Below are 14,970 nucleotides of genomic sequence, written 5' to 3'. Positions count from 1 at the left end.
ACGCTTTGCACACGCAGCCTTTGTCTGGTCTAATTCCTGCAAATCTAATACAATCGGAGAAGATAACAACATGTTCTCGTTGCCTACATCATCTTAGAAAATGCAAACTTCCATCTCAGGCATTCTGGAATAAAATGGAACTAATGTCTGTATCTCAGGAGATAGCAGATTTATCGGAAATCGAGAAACAAATGTTGTGCAGAATAGTACCGTTTCTTAAAATCATGAAAATTCAAAATCGTTTCAATCAGGATTGGTACAAAGGTCAGGTAGACCTATTTGCCCGCGATGTGTTCGAAGTAGCCGAGCAACTTCCACTTGGATTAAACGAAACCGGTATAATGATTGTAGTGGAAAGCCTCGAAAATTTGGAGCGACAAAGACAATATGAAATAGACGTTGGCAAACTTTTAGTAGCTTTACAATCGCTATTACAAAATAATGCTTTATACAAAGATGTGCGACCATGTTTTTCTAATATTACCAATAACATTTTGGAAATAGCTGATGTTGTTGAAGAGCCTTGTATTGTAAGAAACGAAATGGAAGTTACAGAAAGAAATACTGAATCAAACAGTAGATTTGTGAATGTTGGACATAATGTAGCTATTTTACGAGGCTCGTGCCATCAAGCTAGCGATCGCTTCAGTATTGAATCTCGCGGTAAGCAATGTACTGGCATAGCTGCAGTTGCTTCTGTTGCGTTTCATTTCCTCGACTCTAGTACGTGGTGCAGTACCGTGACTGCATTGAAGCGCGAAGTAATCCTGACCCCAGAGAAGTGAATGTCGACTATTTAGCCGTTGCCGAATTATTGCCAAACATATCATTTAATAACAACAGAGTCAATATTAACATTGGCTATGAAATGGCTTTAAATGGTCATATTGATATTGATAACGGCGATGAAGGATTTCCAAATTTAAAGAACGCTTTGATTACGTTTTTCCAACAGTATACGTATGGAATTCTTACTGCCAATTTTACATCAGTAGCTGTATCATGCGGTAACCAGTTGGAGAGTACCTACTATTGGTTGTATGATTCCCATGCAAGAGGTCCAAAAGGATATAAAGCATCGTCACGGGGCGTCTCATGCTGTATGAAATGTACTAATATTGATGATTTACACATCATCTTGCGTCGTAATTTATATGCTAAAGGAGGCAATAGTAATGTGCTAAATATCTATTCACTAACACCTGTAACAATAGCACCCGAAAGGAATAGATCTCCTGAAATAGAAAGGATACAACAACCATCTGTTGCGACCGCTCGTAGAGAATCCGGCGCAACAGAAATTATTTTCGCCACAAGCATGTTACGTTCGACTGACGAAGATGTTCCCAACATCGATAGTATCGTCTCTGTCAGTAATAATAATAATAACGCAGAAAATGACCCGATAAACCTTGCGAATATACATAGAAAAACAGTGCCTCCTTTAAACCTAGAAAGGGAGAGAAGGGTGGAAGAACTGTGTTGGTTCTTCCTGTTTCCGGATGGTAAAAATGGATTCGGAGAGCATCGAGAGATCTCAATTACACCACTGGAGTACTTCCAAGCGCGTATTCTGAGCAATGACAAACGATTCCAACGAACAGATTATTTGCTCTTTGCATTATCTGTTGTTGAATACTACCGCGCCAAAGCTAGCGTTTCAGTATCATGTAGAATGCGCCAAGGGGAACATACTCCACAGGGATTAGTAGATAATATGCACCTCACGATGAGAAATATAAGAGGATCGGCATCATACTGGAAACGATGCCGTTCGGAATTAATCGCCATGGTCCGAAGTCTTGGACCGCCCACATAGTTCGCTACGTTCTCTTGCAATGATCTAAATTGGCCAGACATGTTGAAAGTATTACTACTATCCGATGGTCGCCCCATTACCGAATTTGAAAACCTAACTTTTGCAGATCGACTAAAGTTGGTTCAGAGATACCCTGTAGTTATTGCAAGACAATTTACGTTACGTGTAAACGCGTTAATGCAGTATTTAAGAAACTCCGATTGCTTAGGTGGTGTTGTTATTGATTTTTGGCATAGAATAGAATTTCAGAACAGGGGAAGTCCACATTTGCACATGCTTCTTTGGTGTGGAAACGTACCTGATTTCCTTACCAACGAAGGCCGCAACGTCTTTCTCTTATTGAGAAAGTTGTATCTTGTTCATTGGAAGCAGAAAATCACGATATGAGGGACATAGTTCAAAAGGTCCAAATTCATAAACATTCTGCTACATGTTACAAAGATCGTAATAATCGTTGTTGTCGTTTTGGATTCCCCAGCCCGATAAGTGAAAGAACGATGTGCTTAGGTCCAGATGACACACTTGCGAATAATGGACGTTTCTGCGTACCTAAGTGAACAGGAAATGAAATTATGGGGAATAATTACAACCCAACTCTTTTAAAGCTTTGGGAAGCAAACATGGATATTCAACCATGCGGAAATGTTACAGCTGTCGCATATTATATTGCTAAATACGCAAGTAAATGCGAGTAGCAGGACACAGGGAATATTATTAAAGAAGTCATTTTACGAGCGAAACGCCGGAGCGGTACCGCCCGGGATCAACTATTTTCGGTATCTATGGCAATTCTGTCTCAACAAGTGGTTAGTGCTCCAGAATGTGCTTATCGGTTATGTCATTTGCCTCTGAAAATGAGCTCGCGAAAAGCTGTATTTATAAATAGCTGTCGGCCTAAGCAGAGATATAGAATTTTACGATTCGAAGAATATGAAACATCATTTTTCAATAACATATTCGATCGTTACGTAAAGAGACCAGACAATCTAGAGGATTTGAGCTTAGCTGAATTTGCTGTCCGATATGAAACTGTTTCCAGTGATATGTGGACAGAAGAGGATGGAGACGAAGAACTTCGAAATGACGATGAAGAAATATCAAGGTCGAAATTTATAAAATTAAAGGACAATACCCGAATGCGAATTAGAAATAAACCAGCTGTACTTCGCCACCGATATTATACCCTGAACAGTGACAGAGAGGGATATTTCTATAACTTAATAGTGTGTCACATTCCATTTCGTGATGAAAGTACACTTATGTCCGAAAACGAATCTTCGGAACAATGTTTTCTTCGGCGGCAACACGAGTTGAAACCTATGATGGGTAACGCAACCGTCGAACAATTTACTCACGCAGAGCAAATTATTGAAGCGGCGCTCGCCCAGGCTGCTGCTTTAAATGTTGTACACGAAGAAGAAACTAATGAACATTTAAGACATCCAGTCAGAATTCATGCTGACGAAACAATACATTACGATCAAGTTGATTTATATGAAGAGCAACAGCAAGAAACAATTGCAATGCCAGAAGACGTGTTCCTTAATAGTATTCGATGTCTTAATATTCAACAGAAAGACTTATTGAAATCAGTTTCCGCAGTAATTGAGAAAGATATTAAAGAAAATGATGATGAAAATAGGGAACAAATGTTGCTTTTTATTACCGGAGGAGCTGGTAGCGGTAAGTCGTTTATTTTAAAATTACTTGTTGAACATGTTAAACGCTGCTATAATCCTACAGTTGATACGATGATAAAACCATCTTTCTTTGAAGTAGCTTCTTTGACTGGCGTCGCCGCCCGTCAAATATTCGGGAAAACTCTGCATTCCATGTTCTCCTTGACTATTGAAAAAGGTACTGCAATGACGTATCGGCGACTGACAGGACAAAGACTCGAAGAGGAGAGACGAAAGTGGCGTCATACAAGGTGGTTGATCATTGACGAGATATCAATGGTATCTTATGAGAATTTGCGAATAATTCATTTAAAATTGCAAGAATTCAAAAGCAATGATAAACTATTTGGCGGCGTAAATGTACTTCTCTTCGGCGATATCATGCAGTTGCCCCCAGTAAAAGGACACTGGTGTTTTGAACAGCCACATTGGTATACTGCAGAAATTAATTTATGGCACCAATTGTCATTCTGCGAACTCACCATTAATATGCGACAAAGAGATGACGTTGAGTTTATCGACTTACTGAATATCCTTCGGTTTGGAGAAGTGACAACTTCTCAACTACAAATACTATGCGAACGAAGAAGTGTTCCCCTAACCGGAGAGTTCGAGGATGGTGCAGCAGTAAGAATATTCCCAACGATAAAATTAGTGGATGAATATAACACAAAAATGACAGATGAATTAGCAAAATCACGTCGAATGTAGGTCATTGATTCAATAGATGAGTCCCGTGAGGCAGCTACATATGGAAAAAGGCCACCAGAAAATGTCATATCTGTAAATGTAAATAACTGTGGCGGACTGTTACATACAATAATATTAACTGAGGGATCTCGAATTATGCTGCGACGAAACCTATCAATTTCTGATGGTTTGATAAACGGCGCAATGGGAATCAACTAGAACAGAGAGAATTGCCGGATTCAGTGCTTATAAAATTTGACGACGAAACTATTGGAAATAGATTGAAAGATATTGATGGTAACATTCCAATATCTCCAGTTTCAGCAACGTTTCACGCGACAAAAGGATTTAGAGACGTCGAGCGCAGAATGTTACCACTTATTCTAAGTTGGGCAGTAACGGTGCACAAATTACAAGGGACTACATTGAACAAAGCTGTAATTGATCTTGGCAAAAAGAATTTTGCAAAAGGCCAAATTTACGTTGCACTTAGTTGTGTAAAAAGTTTAGATGGTCTAGTTGTATCTGATTTAGCACCAAACAAAGTCCTCGTTGAACCTCATGACGAGAGAGCACTCGCAGAAATGCAAAGATTACGACAGTTGCTTTTACAAAGAAACAGTCCAAATCAGCTTCCAGCGCCTGATATGTGAAGAAGCAAGCCAAGCCTTTTTTTATTTGTTTTATTATTAGCGACCAATTAGTAAAGAAACTGACGAAGTTTACTTGCAGGGACAAGTTTGAAAAATCGCGCTCGCTACATTTCTTGCAGAATAACCCTAAAGAATAGGTTTTTTGCAATAACGATAGTTATTAAGAATAAGAAGTTACATACATTTTTGTAAATGAAATTATGGTGGAAAGATGTACAAGATGTGAAAAGTTTCATCGCAATCGGTGTATTCCTTATAGAGTAGCGGTATAGAATCGGATTTTGCAATAACAATACTTATTATTATTATATGTATATGCATACTGGATTTCGATCGACGCGATATGTGTATAGAAACAGTAGAGAATCGGCGACTGCATGCTGACTCATACACCAGTAGAGACACGTAGGCATACGTAGAATTCAATGTAGTAGTAACAATAGTTTTTCAGGAATATCTCGGAAACTAAAACTTTCCGTTAATTAAGCATAATGAAAAAGTTGTTCAGAATCATGTCCCCGACAACATATTAAAAGGTCATTGAAATCGTCCAATCTTGACATTAAAAACTTTCTGCATTTTGCAACAATGAAAAATTGAAAAATTTTTTTTTAATGGGACTAATCGGAAGACATTCCTTACAAGATGCAAAAGGTTTCGTTCCGATTGGTCCATCCATCTCGGGGTAATCGCTGAACACACACAAAAAAAAAGTAATACATACTGATCGAATTGAGTAACCTCCTCCTTTTCGAAGTCGGTTAATAAGATTTAATATTTCTTTTACCTCAAACATATTTCCTGATATATCCTGCGAGAATGTAATTGCATCTTTTCTCGGAGTACGTTTCTGTTATTAATCCAAGTATTTCATTCCACAATGTTTAATTTGTTTAATGGATCTATTCAAATTCTCTACTCCATAATTTTGGTGGTAATTTCCTCATCAATGTCTGCATAAATGCTGAAAATAAAGAAAACGAAATCATATTATTGTATATTGATACATTGTCCACAACAACATTAATTTGCAATAAAGAATGTATTAAAGAAAATAAGCTTTAAAATTAGTTTTATCTTAAACATACTTCCAGATATATCTTGTAAGAAAGTAACTGCATTCAATTTCCACATGTTTTTCACTATAACCTATACCTGTCAAAACGATCTACAGCTTTCTAAAAGCAATAATATTAAAACATATGGCGTCCAAAAGACACAGAATCCAAACGGCACGGCGTCCCATAGGAACGCGCCAGAACGCGTCCAATCGGACCAGCGTCCAAAAGAAACACGTCAGAACCCGTCCAATCGGTACGGCGTACAAAACGAACGTATCCAATCGGCACGGCGTCCAACAGTGAAGTACTGAAGATTATCAAGATAAATAAATGTAATTCACACAATATATTGTCGGACTACATGTAATTAATATTATTTCGTACAATTGTCAAGAAATTTAGTGAATTCCGTTTTGTAAGATTTTAGGTTATATTTGCCTATGGTGAAATAAAACTAATTCATAATAATTGAATTTCCTTTTCTATCTTTTCTCCATAAGTCTTCTTTGCTTCTAAATGTTTTAATCCTTTTTCTAATCAGCGTGAACAATGGAATATTACAGTTGGAATATTAAACATTGTACATATTCTTCAATACATCCTTTATTTCAAATTAATGTTGTTAAGTACAATATATCAATATGCAATAATATGATTTCTTTTTCTATATTCAGTCATTGATGGGGAAATCACAACCAAGAAATGATGATGTATCAAAGTTGAATAGATACATTGAAGACACTTTCCAGCGTAGAATGAAATACTAGGACGAACGACAAAGACGTACTCTCCAAACAGATGCAATTACTTTCTTGCATGATATATCTGGAAATATGTTTAAGGTAAAGAAATATTAAAGCTTATTTTCTTCAACACATTCTTTATTCCAAATTAATGTTGTTGAGTACAATGTATCAATATATAATAATATAATTTCTTTTTCTTTGTTTTCAGTATTTATTCAGACATTCATGAGGAAATTACAAGCATAAAATTATGGAGCAGAAAAGTTGAATAGATTCATTACAGATATTTTCCAGCATGGAATTAAATACTAGGACGTATAACAAAAACATACTACGCAAGCAGATGCAATTACTTTCTTGCAAGATATATGTGGAAATATGTTTAAGGTAAAAGAAATATTAAACCATATTTTCTTCAATACATTCTTTATTTCTAATTAATGTTTTTGAGTACAATGTATCAATACAATATGATTTCTTTTTGTTTATTTTCAGGATTCATTCAGACATTGATGAGGAACTTCCAACCAAAAAATTATGGAGTAGAAAAGCTGAAGAACCATTAAAGAAATTAAACAGTGTGGAATGAAATGCTAGGACAAATAACAAAAACACAATCTGAAGACAGATGCAATTACTTTCTTGCAAAATATATGTAGAAATATGTTTAAGGTAAAAGAAATATTAAATCTTATTTTTTTCAATACATTCTTTATTCTAAATTAATGTTCTGAGTATAATGTAGCAATATATAATAATATGATTTCTTCTTCTTTATTTTCAGCGTTTGAACAGACACGGAGGGGAAAATTGCAACAGAGATATTATGGAGTAGAAGTATTAAATAGATACAGTGCAGAAATTATTCAAGCAAGAGCAGTATTAAATTAGATAAGTTTGTCTTGCACGTTATAGACTTTAAAAACAATGTAATACCAGCATATTTCAAATAAATAGTTTAATAAAATAGATGAATACCTTAAACTTTAACTTCCTATTCTAATTTCCTTAACATAGAATTTAAGTTACAATTCACAGTGTTTTTTTCTACTTTCAAATAGATAGTTTTACCAAGTAATAATTTATAAAATAAAAATTTGAAACAGAGTTTCTATTTCACTATTCACTTGTATCTTTTTTATAGCGCTTGTATTGTGTTTAGAAATCTTGAATTTGTCTCAAACGAGTAGAACAGTTGTATTGAAATATTCCATTCTATTAAAATATTTATTTGAAATATGCTGGTTTACACATTGTTTTTAATGTCTATAACGTGCAAGACAAACTTATCTAATTTAATACTGCTCTTGCTTGAATAATTTCTGCACTGTATCTATTTAATACTTCTACTCCATAATATCTCTGTTGCAATTTTCCCCTCCGTGTCTGATCAAACGCTGAAAATAAAGAAGAAGAAATCATATTATTATACATTGCTACATTATACTCAACAACATTAATTTAGAATAACGAATGTATTGACAAAAATAAGATTTAATATTTCTTCTACCTTAAACATATTACGCCATATATCTTGCAAGAAAGTAATTGCATCTGTTTGCATAGTATGTTTTTGTTATATGTCCTAGTATTTCATTCCATGCTGGAAAATATCTGTAATGTATCTATTCAACTTTTCTGCTGCATAATTTTATGCTTGCAATTTCCTCATGAATGTCTGAATAAATACTGAAAATAAAGAAAAAGAAATCATATTATTATATATTGATACATTGCCCACAACAACATTAATTTGGAATAAAGAATGTATTAAAGAAAATAAGATTTAATATTTCTTTTACCTCAAACATATTTCCTGATATATCCCGCGAGAAAGTAATTGCATCAGTTTTCGGAGTACGTTACTGTTATTAATCCTAGTATTTCATTCCACAATGTTTAATTTGTTTAGTGGATCTATTCAAATTCTCTGCTCCATAATTTTGGTGGTAATTTCCTCATCAATGTCTGCATAAATGCTGAAAATAAAGAAAAAGAAATCATCTTATTATATATTGATACATTGTCCACAACAACATTAATTTGGAATAAAGAATGTATTAAAGAAAATAAGATTTAATATTTCTTTTACCTTAAACATATTTCCTGATATATCCTGCGAGTATGTAATTGCATCTGTTTTCGGGGTACATTATTCTTATTTGTCCTATTATTTTATTCCGTACTGTTTAATTTCTTTAATGGATCTATTAAATTTTTTTACTGCATAATTTATTGGTTTAAATTTCCTCATCGATGTCTGAATAAATGCTGAAAATAAAGAAAATAAAATCGTATTATTATATATTGATACATTGTCCACAACAACATTAATTTGCAATAAAGAATGTATTGAACAAAATAAGGTTTAATATTTCTTTTACCTTAAACATACTTCCAGATATATCTTGTAAGAAATTAACTCCATTCAATTTCCACATGTTTTTCACTATAACCTATATCTGTCAAACGTTACACACAACCACTTGACCTTATCGTTAGATATATGTAATCATATACTTTAGCATGTATACGCATTCAAATAGCATAGGAATTTAAATCGGCAAACAATAACACCATCTACCGATTTCCAAAGGCAATGATTATAAAAGATATGGCGTCCAAATGGCACGAATCCAAATGGCACGACGTCCAAACGGCACGGCGTCCAAGCGGAACGACGTCCAAAAGGAACGCGTCCAATCGGTCCGGCGCACAGTGGGACAAAACGGCTTTCGGCGATCAAAAGTCGATTTTCGTGAATTCAAAAATTGAAAAACTAATTACATACATCGATAGAGAATAAACTGTAGTTTAACGTAGTGTAATCCGTTTTTTCATATTTCCTTCCGTTTTGCCGTGGTTCGCACTCAAAGTCAGTAGAAATTCGTCAAGACGAAACGCTGATAATATTACCCATAACTTCAATGTACGATTCTAATAAATTTTACTCGGAAAGATAAAATTCAAATGAATTACAAAGTTTACTAGATTAGTATAGATTCTATTCAGTGCATAAAATAAGTTAAAATGTTAACAACTTTTTAAATAATAGGATCTGATTGAAACGAAATACATTTTACTAAAATCTCAACTTTGCGTTTGATTTTAAAAAAATGTGCACACTTGTGCAGGGCGTGATTATTACTGTAGTAAAGAGTGAACCTTCCTCTATCAGAATCAGAAAAAAACAGCTGCCCCAACCTGCCACTGCTCAAAAAACTGGCGATTGAAATAAATTACACCAATCTTGGCCACAGCGCACGATGATGGAAAAGCAGTACCAGATACGATTATTATCCAGTTAACTGCATTCGACGTGTATATTCGTCATCCAAAACTTTATTTCGGCCTTGCAATATGCCATAATAAATTTTCATAATTGTCGAAACTATTTTCACGAATGATTTGGTATAGATCATAATAAATATAAATAAATATATTATAATAACACATGTCTTGTCATTTTTTAATTATTAAATCCGTTTTCATTATAGTTATTAACAGTTTTGAGTCAAATTTTTGTTAAATGATATAAAATATGTCTAACAAGTGAAGGATATTCAAAGCGTTATACTTTATACGTGAATATTTTGACACCCTGTAGTTCAATATGACTTATAGTGGTACAACTTAAGTACCATAATATAGGCAAAAACTTCCCAAAATTTCATTACAATATTTCCAATAGAACCGAAGTTATAGATTTTTGATCGCCAAAAGCCGTTTTGTCCCACTGTGCGGCGTCCAAAAGGAACGCGTCCAATCGGCACGGCGCACAGTGGCGAGAATCGCCGAAAACGTGGACGAAAGTCAAAAAATGAAAATCGGAATTCTTGAAATCTGTTTAATGGAACTTGTTCATAAGGAATGTGTGCATAATGTTCTGGCACTTTTAATGATTTTATTATTACCATTAAGCAGATATGAGCCTTCAAATTTGATGATTTTGTGAAATCAGTTTCATCGGGCAAAGTTTAACATAATGCTGTTCATTATTTTTTAACTATTATGTTCTTTCGTTCACATTGCCACTTTATATGATCCTTTTTGAATATAATTATGTAATTTGCACAACAAAATGTTTATTTTTAACTGTGATATAGGACGAAATAGAAAGAATGGACATATTTAATGTTTATGTATGGTAAAAGTTGTGTTCTACACGGATCTGCACGTTCAAATTAGGCTTAAATTAAAGCTGGAAGTTTCCTGAATAAGGATCTGTAAAAATATCTTGCGGTAATTTGCGGTCTTCTGAGTTATTCAGATTTTTGTGCACACGCGCACCCTATTAGCGTACATGACACGTACGGACCAGTCAAGTTATAAAAGTAGTTAGCACTGCTTTTTGCAGCTGGTTACAGAAACTCCCTTTCTTCTTTCACTCAAATTTTCAGGGGAGGAAAGTTAGTTACACACAGTGACGAATTTGTCCGAAATCGTGGAGAAAATTAATATTTAAAAATGTGAGGTAAATTAATGAAATAAATTACAATATTACAGTTGTGGAAGGATAATAATATACTTTTTTAATGAAAAATATTGTATGTTTATATAGTGTGACTTTAAAGTGTTTTATGTATGAGGATGGTATGGCCGAAAAAAGGAAAAACATATCTGCGAGATGTAATTCAATTTTTCGATATTGCTAATATCAACGAATCCGAAGAAGAAGAAGAAGAAGAAGATGATGATGATGATGAGAAGAAGAAGCAGAAAAATAAGAAGAAGAAGTAGAAGAAGTAGAAGATGAACAGGAAAGTAACTTAGAATAATTTATGTAGGTAAGTATGTTTATCAGTAAATATTATCTATTTTGTATATATTAATGTATATATGTATTATATTGTGCATTTCTTTTCATTTTTTTAATATTACACGTATAAAAAAAGATGTGCGATTCTAATTAACAATTTAAATGTAACTTTCAAGTCACACTAAATAAAAATAAAATATTTTTCATTAGAAACATATAGTATTATCCTTCCGCAATTATAATATTGTAATTTATTTGATTAATTTACCTCACATTTTAAGATATTAATTTTGTCCACGTTTTCGGCGATTCTCGCCACTGTGCGGCGTCCAAAAGGAACGCGTCCAATCGGGACCGTCCAATCGGGACGCGTCCAATCGGTCGACGTCCAAGTGGGCATCACTCATATTCGACCGTGGAGGCTGCGGCTGCAGGCAAGGGCATCCATTCGAGAACCCACGCCACCACGCTCGAATGACGGGCCTCCTTGACTTGCCACGGGCATCAGCCCTGCTTGCTCGATCAAATTCATCATACGGTGACCGCGTGAATCCACGCGATCTGATCCCCAGTGCGGAGAGCGGGCATTGAAATCCCCGGCGATTATAATCGGTGTCCTAACACTTGACAGACATGTCGCAAGACCCCGTAATTGACCTTCAAAGCTTTCTATAGTCAGTGATGGTGAGAAGTAACAACTCACTATCACAAACTCGCGAGTCTCCAATGCCACGCATCCGTCTGTCTCAAACACCTTTCTAGCCACCCCCATGTCACAGCTAGGACGATTCGTATACCACACGCAGGCTGAGCTGCTCCTGTCCTGATGCCAATTCGGATGAGGATTAAACGGCTCACTGATGACGACTATATCCGCGCGAAACTCGTTCACGGCCTGCCACAAGAGATCCTGTGCCGCGCGGCATCTGTTTAAATTGATCTGCAGTACGCCGAACGCAGACATGTTTTCCTCTTCTCTTTCTTCTTCGGCTCGGAGATTTAGCAGCACAGTAACGTAGCTATCGGAACAAAAGGAAACGGGCACTCTTAAGTACAAGGATCTACATTTAAGTCGAACTGAACTGACATGGCAGTGATCAACACTTACTGCGACTTGTAACGGCAATGACAACCCCGGTTATGACCCTCACGGTACAAGGATCCTAAACCACAGCAAACAATGAGTAACATGGGTTCGGAAAGCGAAGCAAATGACTTATGATCTATAACTTAAATCTGAACCAAAAGGGGGAAAGAAAGGAAGGGAAAGAGAATAGGAGAAAGGAAGGAAAAAGGGAAGGGGAAAAAAAGGGGGGGAAAGAGGGGGAGAAAAGGGAACAACTGTAGCACGGAAGGGATTGTTTCAACTGACTCGCATCAATCTGCGTGCATCGCCCTCCCTCTCCGCCCTGCCCTATCAACTTAATTCAACTCACGCAACCCTATCCAAGGATTAAGCGGGACAGCGGGCTGACCTGACCCGACTTAAAAACAAGTCATGGAACCACTCGACAACGTGAAGCGAAGTCAAGCCAAGCCAGGATTTAACTGAATATATTTAATTAATTAAGCCTAGTCAAGATCGAACTAATTCAATCAATTTCATCAAGAGTAAGGATAGAACTAAGCAATTAGTATCAGGACACCGGCAAACCGAACAGCTATTTACAGTCGGCATTCGGCCAATATCCAGCATGGTTGACAATCAAGGACTAACCAGCTACGTATTAATAGGAGCAACGGCAGCGGAACTAACACCAACATCAGCAACAATAGTAGTGTTTAAACGGGCAGGCTGAACAAACAAGGATGGTGCGATAAACGTTAATCGACAAATGATCACTCAATACTTACTTACTCAGCGATGCTTGTCGTAGGATGACTGATAGTGATCGGCTGCGTCGCTCTTCCTCTGTTTTACTCCTCCTTCCTCTTCTTCTTCACCCGCCTCTGCTATAGACGCGTTGGCGCGTGGGCGTTGTAGGCGACAGCGGGTCCTTTTCGCTGCGAGGATGAGCAATGTGCTGTGGTGTGCTGTGCTGATCTGCTGCGCTTAGTTATGCACAATAACCCCTCACTGCACCTCGGCGCACGTATCGACACACGCGTATTGCTCCAAGCTTCGATTCGGAGCACTACAAACAGCGCGAACTAACGACTTCCCCAGTTAGAAATGTACTAAATGAAGGCCACTACGAGGTGCCCCAATTTATATCCAGAGCGGCAGGCAATCGTTGTGGCTGGGGTAACCTGCGAGGCGTAGTCCCTCACCCTTGAGCACCGCTTTCGAGACACGCGCTTCGGCACACTCCCCTCGCTTTCTCGCCTCCCCTCGATCGAAGCAGGGGTCTCGTGGTCGTCTTCAACAAAGCCCGGCAATCCAAAACTTACCAAGCCTTCGATGAAAGGACCTAATCAAGTCAACATTAATAACGTGAATAAATTACAATTAAATCAATTGCACTCACTGATCAATAACGGTCAAGGGTGTTGACTTAAGAAAGCATAGAACAGACTTTCGATCATATCAGATCCTATTTGCTGTGGAAGTATAGAATCAAGTCTCGCCTGGAGGCGGGGGTTACAGAATACGTCTCCAGCCTCCCAAGCCTGTCATCAAAGGCGACTTAAAAGGCACCGCGCGTTTAGCCCCTCTATATAGGCAGCAACAAGCCGACATGCACGGATGAGGCCCGTTCGCATCCCTTCGGACACCGGCCGATGGGTAACTCGTTGACCCGGTTCCTGCCGCTACCTGCGAGTGGGTGACGTAATCCGCTCATCACCTGCTTGTACGTGCCTCTCACCCGCCTGACGAGGCGCCCTAATACTTCTAGCTCTCACGTCTAATCTTAAATTCCAATCTTGATAACACAATTCTAAGATATGCTCCTTTTTTCGAACACCTACTTCTCTCTCTGGAAACAAATTTTGAAAGCAATCCGCACCAACTTTCTCTCGCGGAAATTGTATCTAATTACCTCCGTATTTAATGATAAGTTTAAAATTCAAGGTTTGGCCTGTATCAACTCTCAATTATAATATTATCGCGGTCTTTAACTGCGGATGACCAATTCTAGTTCGATGCCAATTTTAGATTTTGTTGAACTTTGAACTCTATTACATTTTTCGAATTACATCTTAATCAATTTAATCAAATTTAATTTAAATCGCATTTTCTGCGGCGTACGATCTCCAATTAGCGCCCTCGAATCTCGGACGCATTATGCTCGCGTCTCGGCTCTCCTCCGGATCCCTACTCGCGGCTTCTTCTCTGATCTCCGCCCCGGCGCTCGTTCTTTGCGGCATCCCGTGCTTGATCTCTCCCTCCTGCTGTACCTGCTGGGCAGTGGAGCGAGACCGATCGGCCCGATTCTTCCTCTTGCTGGCCGACTCGCGACGAACCGCGACCTTTCTTACTCTTCCCCTTAGGTTCTCTGATTGCATCCGCACTATACGTAGCGTTCCGCTTACGGTGCCCTTACACACATGTAGTATAGAATTGAATGAACTGAATGGATGGATGAATACATGTGACAAACCACACGAGCCTTCCGCGTGCT

The 14,970-nt window shown here is 37.2% G+C and overlaps 1 long non-coding RNA gene across 2 annotated transcripts; it reads left to right on the top strand.

The window, feature by feature from the left end:
• The first annotated feature begins 6,196 nt into the window (after positions 1–6,196).
• LOC114882180 lies at positions 6,197–7,180 on the top strand. Of its 2 annotated transcripts, none has more exons than XR_006830301.1 (4): positions 6,197–6,234; positions 6,577–6,744; positions 6,857–7,035; positions 7,144–7,180. It is a non-coding gene; the product is annotated as an uncharacterized LOC114882180 (long non-coding RNA). The 2 variants fall into 2 exon arrangements; XR_003790385.2 differs by lacking the exon at positions 6,197–6,234 and adding an exon at positions 6,360–6,482.
• Positions 7,181–14,970: the final 7,790 nt, after the last annotated feature.

Source organism: Osmia bicornis, unplaced genomic scaffold (assembly GCF_907164935.1).
Source record: "Osmia bicornis bicornis unplaced genomic scaffold, iOsmBic2.1, whole genome shotgun sequence".
Lineage (NCBI taxonomy): Eukaryota > Metazoa > Arthropoda > Insecta > Hymenoptera > Megachilidae > Osmia > Osmia bicornis.
The sequence above is the reverse complement of the archived record's forward strand: the minus strand, read 5'-3'. Positions and strand labels throughout refer to the sequence as shown.